The sequence below is a fragment of the Alosa sapidissima genome, chromosome 8 (assembly GCF_018492685.1).
Source record: "Alosa sapidissima isolate fAloSap1 chromosome 8, fAloSap1.pri, whole genome shotgun sequence".
Classification (NCBI taxonomy): domain Eukaryota; kingdom Metazoa; phylum Chordata; class Actinopteri; order Clupeiformes; family Clupeidae; genus Alosa; species Alosa sapidissima.
Window position 1 is genome coordinate 35,231,453 of NC_055964.1, and position 15,842 is coordinate 35,247,294.

General features: G+C 48.5%; 1 protein-coding gene across 5 annotated transcripts in view; it reads left to right on the plus strand.

Moving 5' to 3' along the window:
• Positions 1-15,842, plus strand: part of fam102aa (family with sequence similarity 102 member Aa) — a 38,066-nt gene that overhangs the window by 4,081 nt on the left and 18,143 nt on the right. The window lies entirely within an intron of this gene.

Below are 15,842 nucleotides of genomic sequence, written 5' to 3' on the forward strand. Positions count from 1 at the left end.
GGTCAGCGTTAACGGCGGAGCTCCTTTTTGTTGTGTTGTGGTTTGGGGCTCCCCTCCCCCCTCGGCTTCTGCTTGCACTGACATCTCTCTTTGTCCCTCGGATTCTCTCTCACTCACTGGGAGCCGCACCAAAACCTGATTTATTCATTTCTTTCTTTTACTTTACCACTGGTCAGTGCCGCCGCTTGACCGGTCCTGCTCCCGTTTTTTTGTAATGTGTCCCTGGCCTCATTACGAGGGCCTGCTGAACAGTGTGTGTGTGTGTGTGTGTGTGTGTGTGTCATTACGAGGGCCTGCTGAACAGTGTGTGTGTGTGTGTGCACGAGTGTGTGTGTGTATGTGCACGAGTGTGTGTGTGTGTGTGTGTGTGTGTGTCATTACGAGGGCCTGCTGAACAGTGTGTGTGTGTGTGTGCACGAGTGTGTGTGTGTGTGTGTGTCATTACGAGGGCCTGCTGAACAGCGGGTATTGTTGAGCGTGTACCTATTAGAAGGTCCGGCTGTGTCCACGGGGAGTCCAGCAGGGGCAGTGGCGCTGTTCACCTTCGGCTGTAACAACAGGAAGAGGAGGGGAGGAGGGGGCAGCTCCATGTGCTGGATGTGGTCGGGAAGTGGTGTCACTGTTCACACACACACACTTGTGCACGCACACACACACACACACACTCGCGCACGCACACACACTCAAACAGAGCTCAGCTGTGGGATGGGCAGGAATCGCGCTGGTGCAGGGGTGTGTGAAGTCACACTGCCTCAGCAGATGAAAGCTCATAGTAATGAAGTGTGTGTGTGTGTGTGTGTGTGTGAGTGAGTGTGTGTGAGTTAGTGTGTGTGTTGGAAAGAGAAACAGTGCTGATGAACCTTTATTTTTTATTTACGTCTGTAGTTCTGGCTCTGGGTGCTCTGCTGTGTGTGTGTGTGTTTGTGTTTGTGTGTGTGTGTGACTAATGAGTGTGATTAGTGTTGCAGCAGAACGTCGGGGCAGCGCTGTTGAGTTCTCTGTGGCCTCCCTAGTTGGCGTGGTCTGACGGCCACACACACACACGACGGGCGGACAAGTGGGCGGGGAGATGTTTTGGAGCGCGTGCGGTCGACCCATAATGACCTGTCCCTGAGCCTGTCTTCTCCACAGCCTCTCATTTCACCAGAGGCCACACACACACACACACACACACACACACACACACACACACACACACACACACACTCCTCCACAGCCTCTCATTTTACCAGAGGCCACACACACACACACACTCTCCTCCACAGCCTCTCATTTCACCAGGGGTGGCACACGCACACACGCACACACACACGCACACACACACACACACACACACACACACTCCTCCACAGCCTCTCATTTCACCAGAGCCTTTCCAGCAGGTCCCTCATTAAGCTGCTGCCAGCGCGCTCAGCGTCCCCTCACACCTGCCTCAATGCAGTGGCACAACGCAACGCAACGCAGCGTGCTCAGCGTCCCCTCACACCTGCCTCGCTGCAGTGGCGCAACGCAACGCAACGCAACGCAACGCAACGCAACGCAACGTGCTCAGCGTCCCCTCACACCTGCCTCGCTGCAGAGCAGTGGCACAGCACAGCGCAGGACAGCGCAGGACAGTGCAGGACAGGACAGCACAGCTTTTTCCCAGAGAAGTCGTGGGAGGCACAGAATCCGCTGGATTATTTTAGGAATTTGAGTTGGAATGCGGTGCTAGCGCCATGGCGATGGAGGAGAGGAAGAGAGAGGTTGCATGTAAAAATAGGAGAGGAAGAGAGGCTTCTCTACTCACTCTTTATTTACCAGAGCTTGCTTGCTGCCTTGTGGTCCACTGATTACTACACAGAGAAACGTATAATGTGTGCTTTGGGTTTCAAGATTACTACAGAGAAACGTATACTGTGCTTTGGGTTTCAAGAGGAACACTGTGGATGGTATTATTTAAAGAGGAACACTGTGGATGGTATTATTTAAAGAGGAACACTGTGGATGGTATTATTTAAAGAGGAAAACTGTGGATGGTATTATTTAAAGAGGAAAACTGTGGATGGTATTATTTAAAGAGGAACACTGCGGATGGTATTATTTAAAGAGGAAAACTGTGGATGGTATTATTTAAAGAGGAACACTGTGGATGGTATTATTTAAAGAGGAAAGCTGTGGATGGTATTATTTAAAGAGGAAAGCTGTGGATGGTATTATTTAAAGAGGAACACTGTGGATGGTATTATTTATGTAAAGACTATAGAGGCCGTACACATTGCATGACCATATGGACAAAAGCGCTGTTAGAGTAGAGATGGGGACGCACAGATGGATTGTGGGATACCATTGCGCTAATGACGCCCCTGAAATTGCATGCCTGTCAAATTGTAACTGCAGGGACTAGTGATGTTTTCTACCCAGACTGACTGAAATGTTGGAGAAAGGTTGAAGAGATCTCTATGTGCTGTGTAAAATGTTTACATTTTTAGACAGACGTTTCTGCAACTTACCCCATAAAGCAAAAGGCACTAACAGAGAGATGCGTGCGTGCTTGCGTGCGTGCGTGCGTGCGTGCGTGCGTGCGTGTGTGTGTGTGCGCGTGCACGGGTGTGACCCCTCTGAGAGTGGGTTGGGTTCGGACTCTATTTAAGGTCTTGTCCTGGCCAGAGTGTTTTGTTCTCCTGGGTCTCGTCCATAGCCTCTGCCCCTGCCACGGTCAGCCTGCTCTCAGTGGGGCCCAGAGGGCCTTGGGCCCTCACAGACAATCCACCGCGAGACAATGCACAGTGTGGAAGGTGCGTTCCACACTGAAATGGTGTTGAAAAGCACAATGCGCACTGTGGAAGGTGCGGTCTACACTTTGGTGTTGAAAAGCACATCCAGTTGTCGTGCCTCTCTGTGTGGGCGGTGTCTTGTAAAGTGGGTTTTTATAAAATGACGTGGTTAATTGTGGGACATGGACACACTCCCAAAAAACCTTGAAGTTAAGTGGATGGTAGCTCATTCAAGTTCATTTACATTCTAAATTCTAGTTCTAAGTTCTAAGTTCTGGAATAGATTTCCTACTGTATCTGAGCTGGAGCTTCACTCTGCAGTTCAGTTTACTTCACTGGTGTTCTACTGAGGCCTTCTGATCAGACCTACCAAAGCACTGCAGCTTTCTTTGTTTGTGTGTGTTTGTGTGTCCATTTGGGCATGTTTGTGTGTGTGTGTGTGTGTGTGTGTGTGTTCAGTGTTTCCCATATTTCTATTTGTGGTGGTAGGTGACGTGGTTATGATGCTAATGGATTTAATCACGATTTAGCCAGTCGTCTTCTATGCCATCAACAATCCTTGCAGGGTTTTTAATGTTTTCTTTAAACATGCATGCAGGTTTGTTGAGGGACAGAGACTCAAGGAGAGGCTGTACAAAGGTGCACATAGCTCTACAATGAAAGGATTTCATTCAATTTAGTACAACATGGAAAATCATTGTGTGGTGGTCAGTGTTGATATTGTGGTGGACCGCCACAAATAAGTTAATGTGTTTTAGTTTCTGTCGTCTCCCTTTTGCCCCCACCCCCATCCCAGTATGCCGTCCCATCCAACGTGTGTGTGTGTGTGTGTGTGTGTGTGTGTGTGTCCATATTAATCTATGGCTGTGTCTGGGGTAGACATGTAAGCTTAAGTCTGTGTTTTGCAGCAGCAGAGTCTGTACTTGATGAAAGCATGCTGGTGCTGGGCTGATGAAAGATTAAACATGCCTTTGAAGTCTTAAGGTTGCTGCTCTCTGAATTGACAACCACAAACTGTTTCATTAAACTGCAACTTCATAATGCTCGTAAAAAATTGGCTACTTGGGAGTTTTTCTTATTTGTTATTGTAGATTGACTGTACAAAACAAACTGTGTGTGTGTGTGTGTGTGTGTGTTGAAGCGGACTTTAGTGCTGGAACAGGTGGCTAGAACAGTTCTGCTCTAAGCCTGGAATGTGTTGTGCGAGTGAGAAGTGTGGAGAGCAGAGAGAATTATTGTGTGTGTGTGTGTGTGTGTGTGTGAGTGAACGTGTTGAGTGTGTGAGAACGGTGTAGAGAGCAGAGAAAGTTCTCGTCCTCTCTGTGTGACTGAACAACACACACACAGACACACACACACACACACACACACACACACACACCCTGCTAGGCCTCTGATGGCATTCTGTAGAGGGACAGACTGTCCTCCTCCCGCCTCAGAGGTAGGGGTCTGTGCAGGAAGCTATTCGTGGAAATGTGGAACTTCTTGGAATGTTCCCCCCTCTCTCTCCCTGGAGCGCAGCGTTTAAATCTTTCCCCCCTCTCTCTATCTCCCTGGAGCGCAGCGTTTAAATCTTTCCCTCCTCTCTCTCTCTCCCTGGAGCGCAGCACTATGGGACGGTGTGTGTGTGTGAGACCCGCTTCATCACTATGGGACAGTGTGTGTGTGTGTGTGTGTGTGTGTGTGTGAGAGAGACCCGCTTCATCACTATGGGACAGTGTGTGTGTGTGTGTGAGAGACCCGCTTCATCACTATGGGACAGAGTGTGTGTGTGTGTGAGAGACTGGCTTCATCACTATGGGACAGTGTGTGTGTGACTTAGAATAGAAATCTTTATTGTCCACGGCTGTGGAAATTCATGTTTTGCCCCACAGACCTATAGCACACACAAACAAGACTGCATAGCAGGTACAACATATAGCACACACACACATATAGCACACACACACACATATAGCACACACACACATATAACACACACACATATAGCACACACACACATATAGCGCACACAAACAAGACTGCACAGCAGGTACAACATGCAAGAGCTTCATGAGTTGACAGACAAGGTCAAAAGGGTTCTGTGTGAGAGCCTTCTTGTATCTCTCCTTCTCTCTCCTTCTATCTCTCCCTCTCTCTCCTTCCCTTTCTTCTTTCTCTCTCCCTTTTATCCTCCCTCTCTTTCCCTCTCCCTTCTCTCTCTCTCTCATCCTCCCTCTCTCTCATCCTCTCTCTCTCATCCTCCCTCTCTCTCATTCTCTCTCTTCCTGTTTCACTCTCTCTCTCTCATTCTCTCTCATTCTCTCTCTTCCTCTGTTTCACTCCCTCTCTCTCATTCTCTCTCTCTCTCATCCTCTCTCTCTCTCATTCTCTCTCATTCTCTCTCTTCCTCTGTTTCACTCTCTCTTTCTCATTCTCTCCCTTTCTTTCCCGCTCCCTTTTCTCTCTCTCTCTTCCTCTGTTGCTCCCTGTTTCTCTCTCTCCCTCTGTTTCTCTCTCTCTCTCTTCCTCTGTTTCTCTCTCTCTCTCTCCTCCTCTGTTTCCCTCTTCTCTCTCCTTCTCTTTTTCTCTGCCGCTCATCCCTTCTTCCTCTCTCTCTTTCCTCTTCTCTCCCCCTCTCTTCATGTATATCCCACTCACTGCCTCTTTGTCCCCCCCTCTCTCTCTCCCTCTCTCCTCTCTTTCTTTGCTCATCCCTTCTTTCCTGCGTGACTGGCCTTCTGTCCTCTGTCTGACATCTTTTGTTAGAACATGTGACATTGCAGATCAGATTTTTGAACATGTTTACTGCTAAGATCAGTGGCTTGCTCTGTGTATGTGTTTGTATTTGTGTGTGTGTGTGTGTGTGTACGTGTGTGTGTGTGTGTGTGTGTGTGTACGTGTGTGTGTGTGTGTACGTGTGTGTGTGTGTGTGTGTGTGTGTGTGTGTGTGTGTGTGTGTGTGTATGTGTGTGTACGTGTGTGTGTGTGTGTGTGTGTGTGTGTGTGTGTGTGTGGATCACAGATGAGAGGTCAGCAGAGAGGAGCAATCATAGCTCAAGCCCTTGGCTGACCCACCGTGCCTTCCTGACCAGCACCGGGTCTGTCAAAGGAGCATGATTGCACCAGCGCCCCATTTGATCTCCGGCCCTATCTGATCACCATGGCGACCAGCGCCCTATCTGATCTCCGGCCCTATCTGATCACCATGGCGACCAGCGCCCTATCTGATCTCCGGCCCTATCTGATCACCATGGCGGCCAGTGGCGGATGCTTTTGCTTTGTTTTACGTGATGGCAGCCGTGTCATCTGGAGGGGAAAATGCCAGAGAGGTCCAAAGGGCTGGACCTTGCCCTGTCCTGCCCCCTCCCCCCCCCCCCCCCCCCCCCCGTCCTGAGGCCCCCCAGTGACCTGCCCATGACAGCAGTGCTAGTGTCTGTATGGAGATTAGTGTTGTGTAACTTGCTGCATGCTGCCTGTATAGACTTATGGCTGTATACTACTGGGATAAGACACCACTGACCTTACACACATACATACACACACACACACGCGCACGCATGCACGCACATACACACACACACACGCATACTTGCACTCATTCACTCCCTGCTCTGCCAATGTCTCTAAAACAAGACTGTGGACAACAGCGCTATTGTGGAAAAAACAAAAGTTCATGAGGCGTGTGTGTGTGTGCATGTGTTTTGGGGGGATCCCTCCCTCCCTTTTACAGATTTGTAGTTATGTAACCAAAAATGTGGAACACACTCTGTTCAGTTATGGCTTGTCCATCATGCGTGCGTGTAAAGCCTGGAGCCGTGTGTGTGTGTGTGTGTGTGTGTATGTGTGTGTATGCCTGTGAATCCTGGAGCCTCATTGATCGACACAGAAAAGCATGCACTAGGCTAGTCACATGTTGTGTGTGTGCGTGTGTGTCTGCTGACTAGAGTTCCTGAAAGTATCACTCATGGCTACTGACATGGAGAGCTGACCGTGCGCAATCACACACCCTCAAAGTCCTACTCCATGAACATCTTAAGGAACTGGCAGCCTTACCCCTGTGACACATTGTGCTGTGCTGTGCTGAACTGTCTTTGTCACAGTGGAAAGTTACACATCCCAGAGGAATTGCTTCAGCTCGTATATGAGCAAGTGAGTGTGTCTGTTGGACTCCTACAATGTAAAAAAAAAGATACTGTACTCTAGAACCTTTAAAAGATACTGTACTCTAGAACCTTTAAAAGATACTGTACTCTAGAACCTTTAAAAGATACTGTACTCTAGAACCTTTAAAATATACTGTACTCTAGAATCTTTGGATTTAATGAGTTCTCTGTTTTTGCATGCACACACACACACTCACACATGTGCACATGCACACATACATGCACGCAAGCACATACACATACACTGTCTCACTGACTTGCTCACATACACACACACACACACACACACGCGCACACACATATAGGAGGCTTGTATTCCAGGAGTTACACAAACAGACATGGGCGTTGAAGTATAAACACGCTCACTGTGAGTTCAGGCGCCCTTGGGTTGGCAGCACAATATGGCTCACATTCAGGAGGACAGAGAGATAAGAGCGTACAGGAGTGTGTGTGTGTGTGTGTGTGTGCGCGTGTGTGTGTGTGTGTGTTAGGGAGAGCTGCATGCTGTGGGCTCTGATTAAGGTCACTTCCTGCTCTGGTTCTGAGTGGATCAGGATCACATTTGGACCCGGGCAGCTCTTGGGCTGAGGGCCCAGTTGCGGTGCGGCTCGGCCCAGTAACGGTGCGGCCCAGTTACGGTGCGGTGCGGCCCAGTTACGGTGCGGCGCGGCCCAGTTACGGTGCGGAGCGGCGGTGCGGACCAGTTACGGTGCGGTGCGGCCCAGTTACGGTGCGGAGCGACCCAGTTACGGTGCGGCGCGTTTTGGCCAGGATGCTCTCTGTAGTGTCCTTGGCCACCACATGCCTTTCCTGTTCCAGAGAGAGAGAGAGAGAGGAGAGAGAGAGGAGAGAGAGAGAGAGAGAGAGAGAGAGAGAGAGAGAGAGAGAGAGAGAGAGAGAGAGAGAGAGAGAGAGAGAGAGAGAGAGAGAGAGAGAGAGAGAGAGAGAGAGAGAGAGAGAGTGTGTGGACATGTGCCAATGGTTTATTCTTTCATGTGTTGCACGCTTTGTAAATGCTTTGGTAACTCAAGTGCTGAACTGCTGAAATGTCTCATGGCAGTTAAGCTTGGAAAGACAAAGAACATTGAGATGGTGAGAGAGGAGAGTGAGACAGAAGGAAGAGAGAGAGAGAGAGAGAGAGAGAGAGAGAGGAGAACAATTGGTCATCCCTCCAGAGCTTGTGTTTCCTCTCCAGTGATGGGAGAATAACAAAGAGAGAGAGGGGGGGGGGGGGGGGGGGGGGACCGTGTGAGAACTGTTGTGTGAGCGAGAGCCGTTGGCCCACCTCAGAGTTTTTCCTCTCTGCACTCACCTTTGGAGGGAAGTGGGAAGTGGACTGGAGAAAGTGAGGAAGGGGTGTGTGTGTGTGTGTGTGTGTGTGTGTGTGTGTGTGTTTGTTGTGAGACATCATTCACATCTTCTCCAAACCTGGAGGCCATTTGAGATGACCCAAAGTCAGCGGGTCAGCATTTCACTGACCACAGATCAGACCATACACACACATTACAGAAGCATTTCACTGACCACAGACCACACACACATTACAGATGCATTTCACTGACCACAGATCACACACACACATATTACAGAAGCGTTTCACTGATCACAGATCATACACACACATTACAGAAGCGTTTCACTGACCATAGTGACTGATCATAGCAGCCAGAGGCCAGGCGTTAGTGACCATTGAGTGGCATTGATTCGGTGGGTGTCACAAATGCCTTATTTTTCACAAATGCCACCTTATTTTACCAACATTTATAATTTGGTTACTTTTCATTACAAATATTTCCTTGTAGGCTTGTAAATATTTAAAAAATATAAATATATTTTTGTGTAAATATCTTCTGAATTGAGCATGTTGCGTTTTGACAGCCTGTTGTTTGCTAGGTTGAGCTAGCGCCATGTTGACTCAGTGTTTGACAGTGTTAAAGGGGTTTACTGTGCAAGGTGCAGCTCCAGCTACACCAGCCAACACACAGTGACCAGTTGTCCTGGAGACCACTGCTGCTCTTCGCACTGTGACCAAGACCTTGTGACTGTGATTGGATTATTCTTCACACGCGAGTGCAGCCACTTCAGAGTGACTGTGGATTTAGACTGTTTGTGTGTGTGTGTGTGTGTGTGTGTGTGTGTGTGTTTCCCAGTGATAACTCTCACTGAGAGCACAATCGGCTCTGTGAGCTTGGAGCGCCAGCATTCTGACTCTGATCGTGTGAGCGGGAGAGAAACAGTGGAAAAATCAGCACTGCTCTCATCAATACAGGATGAGATGTACACACACACACACACACACACACACACACATACGGGATGAGATAGCGCTGTATAGGAAGGCCTGGGCTGGGGTGATGTCAGGCTAACACACACACACACACACACACACGTACACACACACACATACACACACACACACACACACACACGGCTGCTGCTCAGCGGTTGTTTATCTAAGAGCTGTCAGTGGCCTGACACGGGCCTGCTGCTGGGATCGCCGTGGCGACGGGGTCGGGGGTCGGGGGGGCAGGATGGAAGATAAGGATCCTCGAGCGCTGCCTGCATAGCTGGCCGAGTGTGTCATCCAAAACATGGGGCTCGCTCGCTCACAACAACACTGCCTTATGGAACCCAATCAGCACACCAGAACACTGCCTTATGGAACCCATTTAGCACACCACAACACTGCCTTATGGAACCCATTTAGCACACCACAACACTGCCTTATGGAACCCATTTAGCACACCACAACACTGCCTTATGGAACCCATTTAGCACACCACAACACTGCCTTATGGAACCCATTTAGCACACCACAACACTGCCCACTGCCTTAATTCTAATGGTAATTATGTCGTCTTGGTTCAGCTAGCTGTCCTTCACATCAGACCTCCGTGCTAATTTTTAAGGAGCTTTATTCCATTTATAAACTATTTGCTAAATGTATTTGCTTGCAAAACAAAACAGATTGTCTACTACTACCATATGGTTATTATTTTAATTGTGATATCCTTATAATTATTAACATAGGCCTAGGTACTCATTGTTTGCTTATTTTATTGATAGACGTTTGATGAATAGCCTACTGTACCTAGTTGATTGGAAGTGGAGGGGCAAGTTTTCGAAGGTATTTTCAACTATAATATTAAGGTATATCATACTATGTGCATCTTTGCAGTGGCAAGCGCTTTGTTATTATAATGACGTTGCGTGCCGAGACAAGGAAGCACTCACACGTGGGTGCATACGCAAATTTGCATTCAGTTGGTCTACCACGCCTACCCCTGCTGTTTTACAGAAATAGCCATGATTCCCCATTCCAAAAAGGATAACTTTACTTCATTGTTAGTTTATATCAAAAGCAGTTGTTCACTTTGTGTGAATGACGCTATTTTCCGCGTCTTTTTTATTCCAACCGTGGGCACTTTGGAGCAGAAACGAGAACGCGCACAGCCGCACACATCCTGAATTACTTACACCTGGCTTGACATAGTCGCTCCTACTCATCCTGGATTGGCATTAGTGAAACGAGTTGAGCTAGAATGACCAGACAACGCTATGTCAAACCTCGCTTTATCACTTATCTTGGATGTCTTAATTCTGCCTTTGTGAAATACCCCTCTGAACACTGCCTTATGGAACCCAATCAGCACACCACAACACTGCCTTATGGAACCCAATCAGCACACCACAACACTGCCTTATGGAACCCAATCAGCACACCACAACACTGCCTTATGGAACCCAATTAGCACACCACAACACTGCCTTATGGAACCCAATCAGCACACCACAACACTGCCTTATGGAACCCTGCCTTATGGAACCCAATTAGTAGGGGTGTGCATTGGCACTGCCCTCACAATTCGATTCAATTACGATTCATCAGGTAATGATTCGATTCAATTCGATTCTACGATGCATTGCGATGCATCAAAATGTGTGTATTATCACTCTCCTGTATCTTTGACATAAATGTCATTAAATAATGGAATTTCACCATTTTAGGGGCAAGGCTACTTGGCCTTCAGTTGGGCATATTTGGTGGGGGGCACAAAGGCCACATGTCAGGGCACCAAGGCCAAAAGTTAACTATACAGTAGTAGGCTATAAAAATGATCAAAGTTGTATTTAGCCTATTCACAGCAGTAGACCTGCATCACTGTATGAAACATTACAAAAACATGAAACATGGCATATTACATAGAACTGTAAATCATCTGATCATCTAATATTTAGATATCTAGGCTATATTTAACATTTCTTTTATATTTGGCCTGTTATGAAATCATGTATTGAACAATTTAAGCACAGCTCAGTTTTAAGAAACTCAAATTGCATAGATGCATGCTTAGCATTTTGTGATCATTAAGGCCACTTTCACAAACTCTTAGTCAGCTGTCCTCTGATTTACCGATATCTAGGCGATATCACCACACACCACAACACTGCCTTATGGAAACCAATTAGCACACCACAGAACTGCCTGCTCGGGGATAAAGCCGGGTCCTGTGTGTGTGTGTGTGTGTGTGTGTCCGTCGGAGCCATGTCCTGTGTTCGTGTTTACGTTGCCTGTGTGTGTACCTCTGGGTGTGTGAGGTTCGGTGGCTTGTATTTGTGTGTGTGTGTGTGTGGGTGTGTGTGTGTCTTTACACTGACTGTCTGTTTTTGTGTTTTAGTGTTTCTGTGCCTCACCCCAATGGGTCACTAGGTGTGAGTGTGTGTGTGTGACAGAGAGAGAGTGTGTGTGTGTGGTAGTCACTGAGGGACTGGGTTTATTTATATGTGTGTGTTCCTCTGGGTATGTGAGGTTTGGTAGTACGTATGGGGTAGTAGATATGGGGGTTGCTGTGTGTGTGTGTGTATATGTGTGTGTGTGTGTGTGTGTGTGTGTGTGTGTGTGTGTGTGTGTGTGTGTATATTCCTTTGTGTGTATGAGGTTTGGGTGTGTGTGTGTGTGTGTTCCTGTGTGTGTGTGTTCCTGTGTGTGTGTGTGTGAGGTTCTGTGTGTGTGTGTGTGTGTGTGTGTGTGTGTATATTCCTTTGTGTGTATGAGGTTTGGGTGTGTGTGTGTGTGTTCCTGTGTGTGTGTGTTCCTGTGTGTGTGTGTGAGGTTGGGCTGAGGCTGAAAGCTGGGCTGTCCCCACAGAGCGCTTCCGTTCATTAGGGGCTTGTCAAGTGACACAGCTCCCACTGGAACTCTGGGAAACACAGCCATCTATGTAGGTTACACACACACACTCTCAGAACACACACACACACACACACACATATAGATACACAGAAACACACACATAAACATAGAGCGAGCTCCCACACACACACAGTCCCAGATGTGAGCACTGTTGGAAATAAGTTCATTTTCTGTATCTTCAGTTGCACTTCTTCACTGAGGCAGCAGGAAGCGGAACACAATCCCGGACAGCAGCTCTCTCTGGGGCACATCAGGCCCGGTGCTGGCCCGCTGCTGGCCCAGTGCTGGCCCAGACTCTCTCTGCTGCTGGTGTTCCTCTACAGCCAGTTTTTTCCCAAGCAAGCTTCCATTTAGTGTGTGGAGTTTGGTTGAAATTAGCATCAGAATGAGTCGGCAAGGCAGAACACACTCTGAGAGATTCATCAGTCGCGCACCTGGTCATGCTTGGACACGATCCAGTTAGATACTCTCGGGGTTTTGTGTGTGTGTGTGTGTGTGTGTGTGTGTGTGTGTGTGTGTGTGTGTGTGTGTGTGTGTGTGTGTGTTGTCTTTGTTTAACCAGTTAATTGGAAAGAGCATGGTGGTGATTTCTCTTCACCCTTAAGATTTTCTCCTTAGACCCCCCCCCCCCCCCTTCTCTCTCTCTCCCCCATTCTCTCTCTCTCTCTCTCTCTCTCTCTCCTTCTCCCTCTGTCATGCTCCATCTTTTATCCTTGTCTTTGGCGTAGTGTCACCGTGGATACAAGGCGTTTGTGGTTACCTTGGCGATGTAACAAAGGCCTGGGGGGCAGTGGAATGTGGCAGAAGAATGCTGTGGGGGTGTAGGGGGGCAGGAGGGCTGTGATTATCCCCACCACAGAACGATAAGCGCTGGGAAAGTGGAGTGTGTGTGTGTTGTGCGTTGTGTGTGTGTGTGTGTGTGTGTGTGTGTGTGTGTGTGTGTGTGTGTGAGAGTGTGTGTGAGAGTGTGTGTGTGTGAGAGTGTGTGTGTGAGAGAGTGTGTGTGTGTGAGAGAGTGAGTGTGTGAGAGTGTGTGTGTGTGAGAGTGTGTGAGAGAGTGAGTGTGTGAGAGAGTGAGTGTGTGTGTGTGTGTGTGTGTGTGTGTGTGTGTGTGTGAGAGAGAGTGAGTGAGTGTGTGTGTGTGTGTGTGTGTAAGAGAGAGTGAGTGTGTGTGTGTGTGTGTGAGAGAGTGAGTGTGTGAGAGAGTGTGTGTGTGAGAGAGTGTGTGTGTGTGTGTGTGAGAGAGTGAGTGTGTGAGAGAGAGTGTGTGTGTGTGTGTGTGTGTGTGTGTGTGAGAGAGTGAGTGTGTGAGAGCGTGTGTGTGTGTGTGTGAGAGAGTGAGTGTGTGAGAGAGTGTGTGTGTGTGTGTGTGTGTGTGTGTGAGAGAGTGAGTGTGTGTATTTAATAATCAAACTCCTGTCTGGCTTGGTTCCCACATACCACACGCCACTTGCCTTTCGCTCTCACACACACACACACACACACACACACACACACACTCAAGTGCGAGCGAGTGAGCGAACTCTCTCCAGCTAAAGCGTAGCACATATAAGCACCGGCATGAGTGGGCTCCTGTGGGCTGGTCCCCTCTCGTGTGTGTGTGTGTGTGTGTGTGTGTGTGTGTGGGGGGGAACTTTTCTCCCCGCGTGCGTGTGTGTGCCAATACGGACCAATTCTGCTCTGGTCCATCTCCTGTGGGCTGATCTCCTCTCTGGTGTGCGTGTGTGTGTGTGTGTGTGTGTGTGTGTGCATGGTCCCCTTTCTGGTGTTTGTGTGTGTGTGTGTGTGTGTGTGCATGCATGGTCCTCTCTGGTGGATGCTCTTGAACACATATAAGTCTAAGTATTTATACTCTTTTGATCCCGTGAGGGAAATTTGGTCTCTGCATTTATCCCAATCTGTGAATTAGTGAAACACACAGTGAGGTGAAGCACACACTAATCCCGGCGCGGTGAGCTGCCTGCTACAACAGCGGCGCTCGGGGAGCAGTGAGGGGTTAGGTGCCTTGCTCAAGGGCACTTCAGCCGTGCCTACTGGTCGGGGTTCGAACCGGCAACCCTCCGGTTACAAGTCCAAAGCGCTAACCAGTAGGCCACGGCTGCCCCCCCATGGCCCTTTAAGTTACAATAGAGGGCTCTGTAAGGAGCAAAATAGCACTCCAGTGGGACTCTCGTGTGTGTGTGTGTGTGTGTGTGTGTGTGTGTGTGTCTGCCCAGCCGGTGCCCCTCCCTTGCGTGGCATCACAGAGGGCTGTGGACGAGGCCAGCTGCCTGCGTTGGCACTGCGCCATCTTGCGTGGCATCACAGAGGGCTGTGGACGAGGCCAGCTGCCTGCGTTGGCACTGTGCCATCTTCTACACAGAGAGCCCTCAAAGGGCCCTGCGCATGGGGCGGAGCAGCTCTGATCACCTCAGTGGGTCAGGGCTGCATCAGGGCCACATCTGGGCCGCATCAGGGCTGCATCAAGGCCACATCAGGGCCGCATCAGGGCCACATCAGGGCTCCCTTGGGTTGATGAATAGTCTGAGTGGGTATGGGCTGATTTGTAGTCCTGACTCTACAGCAGGACTCTGTTCTGCTGCGTGTTCTGTGTGTGTGTGTGTGTGTGTGTGTGTGAGAGAGTACTTATAGACTGCCATATTCTTGGACTGTGTGTGTGTGAGTGTGTGAGAGTGTGAGAGTACTTATAGACTGCCATATTCTTGGACTGTGTGTGTGTGTGTGTGTGAGTGTGTGAGAGTACTTATAGACTGCCATATTATTGGACTGTGTGTGAGTGTGTGTGTGAGTGTGTGAGAGTACTTATAGACTGCCATATTATTGGACTGTGTGTGAGAGTACTTATAGACTGCCATATTATTGGACTGTGTGTGTGTGTGAATATGACTCTACAGCAGGACTCTGTTCTACTGTGTGTTCTCTGTCGTATTAATAGATGCACACTGACCTCTCCTCAAGCATATTCACAAACCATACAACCAGAGTTTCAATAGTAGCACACATTTTTCATGAATATCTATTCAACTGTGTGTGTGTGTGTGTGTGTGGTTGTTTGATTGATTTTTTTCCTGGCATTTTGTGCTTGTGCAACCATATGTGCTCTGTGGGTCAGTCAGTATTGTGAACATGACCGTGGTGTCTTTGAAGATGGACATCTTTTTTGCAACATTATCATCGGAGTGGTCCTCCAGACTGTGTCTTTACAATTTGTTTCTTTTTCATAACCATTCATAGTGTCTGATGCAGAAGAGCCGTAGACTAATTTTAGAATGGCAAGATTGTTTACAGTTGGACAGAGATGTAGCCTAACAGGTGGCACATTCAAGTGTTCTCCGTAGCAAAAGAAGCAATGGCTGTGCGCAAAGCATTCTGGGTCACTTTTTTCTCCACTGTCACCACTGTCCTTCCCATGGAACTAAACCAGCAGACAGCTGTTTGTGTGCGTGTGTTGTGTGTGCGTGTTGTGTGCGTGTGTTGTGTGCGTGTTGTGTGCGTGTTGAGTGCATGTGTTGTGTGTGTGTGTGTCAGTTCTGTTTCTGGTTCTCTGTTTTATTACCCTGCCAATCACTCTTACCCAGATCACTCCCTTTCCTTCGCTCCCCCTTTCTCTTTCTCTTTCTTTTTCTCTTCCGCTCCCCCCCCCCCCTCTCTCTCTCTCTCTTCTGCTTTAGTGCCCTCTGCAACCCTCTCACCCACATCACTGTTTCTTTCTCTTTCACTCTCAACTCAATAAGCTTTGTTGGCATG